Consider the following 2,731-nt stretch of genomic DNA (forward strand, 5'->3'; position numbering starts at 1 on the left):
TGAGTATAATTATAAAGGCAAAATTGAAGGTTGGAGGAGATGAAGCTGGAGTGGTCAGAGTAGAATTCCAGGATGAGGAATTTGGCTTTATCCTAAAGACAGTGAGGATCTATGAAAGATATAAGCAGGGGAAGACACTCAAATCTGGGTATTACAAAGATTCCTCTGAAGGTTGCTATAAAGGGGAGTTTCAGGAAGTCAGACTATAGGTCAAGAGACACTGGAAGAAACAGGCCGAGGCCCATACTAAAGACTTTGGGCAGTAATAATGGGTTGGACAGAAATGTTTACTTCCTCTGGGCCTCTCCACTACTCTCCTCTCCTCCCCTCTAATTTGCCTTTAATCTCCTCCAAGCCTGACTTCTCCCTCTTCTGCTACCATCTCATCCACCCTGAGTCTCTACTTCCATACTATACTCTTGTCCCATCTTGCTCTTTTACATTTCCTACAATGTTCACTCAGTTCCTTCCTCCAGATCTTTGCTGCCTTTCTTCTCTCCCACAGAGATAGTATCTCAAAAATAAAAAGACATGGACAGGAGATACAAAGATGGCAGTGGAATAGGAGGACACTATGCTCACCTTGTTACATGAACACAACTAGATAATTATTAAATCATCCAAAATAACCCAGAAATAGACCTGAAGACCTATAGAACAAACTCCAAAACTAAAGGGAGAAGAGACCATATTAAAAAAGGTAGAAGTATGGAGATGTGAATTACAGAAGAAATGGATCCTGGGGGCTGCAGAGAGGAGGGAGCTGCCATTGCAGAGCATGGCAAGCCACAGAGGAGTACACAAGGCACAAAGAAAATGTACAAAGAGAATGTTTCTCCAAAGTCATTGGCTTAGAAAATGAGAAGGGCTGAATTCATGAGTTATTGCAACCAAGGTGGCTTAAAGGCTGTAGGTTTTTAAAAATATTTATTTATTTTTGAGATACAGAGACAGAGGATGAGCAGGGTGGGGCAGAGAAAGAGAGAGGTAGAATCTGAAGCAGGCTCCAGGCCCTGGGCTGTCAGGACAGAGCCCGACAAGGGGCTCGAACCCACAAACCGTGAGATCATGACCTAAGCCAAAGTTGGATGCTCAACCAAGTGAGCCACCCAGGTGCCCCAAGGCTGTAGTTTTAAAGGTCAGCAGACTTGGCTGGGACAGACGTAGAGGAAACTGTGCTACTCCTGCAGAGAAGACAGGCAAACAACCCAAAGTCAGACAGTGTGGAAATAGCATTCTGAAAAACACTTGGGATACACAGTGGGTGTCGTGTTCCTTCACTCACCCCAGCTGGCAGCAGGGCGGTAAATCCTTGCCGGTCCGTTCCTGAGGGAGGGAGAGAGAAATAGGGCAGGAGGGAGACGCAGAGAATGAGGCAAGACAAGCGATTCCTGATCAAGCCCATTTATCGAAAAAGAAATTAAACCTTTATAGGATTAGGGGGCTGGAAACTGGCCCAGGTTGGTTGCCAGGTAACAGAGTCAAATGATTATTAGAGAAAAGGGAAACTGAAACTGAAACTCCGAACACAACATCAAAAATAAGTGCCCAGACTTTTTGTCCGCAATAATGGGCAGGGGAAGATTAGCGCTGCATAAACCCGAATGTGGTTTGATCTTTTGTTCATTTTGGCTTTTTTTCATCTGGCTCAGTATGACTGTCTCTGAATCCCGGACCAGGAAATGCACTCTCCTAGTCTCCAGATGTAAATCTTGTTTTTCTTGGTCGCTCCCTGGAGAGCGATATCTCCTTGCCTGAGGCAGCTCCCAGCAAGTGGGGGAATTTATTTGCTCTTTTCAAGGGTGCCTCCCTGAGAGCCAGCATTCACAGATATGCTTCTCTGGGAACAAAGTTGCTGGCTGGAAGTATTTCCCTCCCCTGTCCCTCAGCATGAACACAGAGCCACTCGCAGGAAGCAACACAACATCCAGGGTGGGTGGCTAACCTGCTTAAACCAAGCCCCAATTCTCTGTTTTTGGAGGGACTGCCCTCCTCCATCAAGCTTGCCCCAGTCCCAGTGCAGCAAGCCTTTTTCCTAGAAGACCTGCAGAAACACCTGCCCACACCACATCTCCCAACCAGACAGGTCTGCAGGGTTTGAGTTCCAAGTAACGTTAAGTCTCTTTTAACATTCAGACCAGAGCACACCTACTTAAAACACCACATTCCAGCAAAAGGCCAAACACTGCCCACTGCAGACAAAGAGAGCCTGAAGGATAGAGCAGACAGTGGCCCTATAGGAGAGAGCAGCCAAAACACTCCAGCAGACCACACGCATCACAGACCAGAAACACTTCCTGAAGCACCAGTTTCTAGACAATACATGACCTCTTCTTCATAAAGCCATTGCTCTCAGGAGAAGGAAACATAATTGGCTTTTCTAACATAGAGAAGAAGGCAGAGACTTAGACAAAATGCCAGATGAAGAAACAAGATAGGGTCATGTCCAGAGATCTAACTGAAACAGATATAATAAAGAACATGCTTGATGGATAATTTATTTTTTTTATTTTTATTTTTTTTGCTTTTTTATTTATTTTTTATTTTTTCCATAATATTTTATTGTCAAATTGTTTTCCATACAACACCCAGTGCTCTTTCCCTTAAGTGCCCTCCACTATCACCACCACCTCTTTTCCCCCCTCCCCCCCAACCCTCAGTTCATTCTCAGCTTTCAATAGTCTCTCAAGTTTTGCATCCCTCTCTCTCCCCAACTCTCTCTCCCTCCTCC

Source organism: Suricata suricatta, chromosome X (assembly GCF_006229205.1).
Source record: "Suricata suricatta isolate VVHF042 chromosome X, meerkat_22Aug2017_6uvM2_HiC, whole genome shotgun sequence".
NCBI lineage: Eukaryota > Metazoa > Chordata > Mammalia > Carnivora > Herpestidae > Suricata > Suricata suricatta.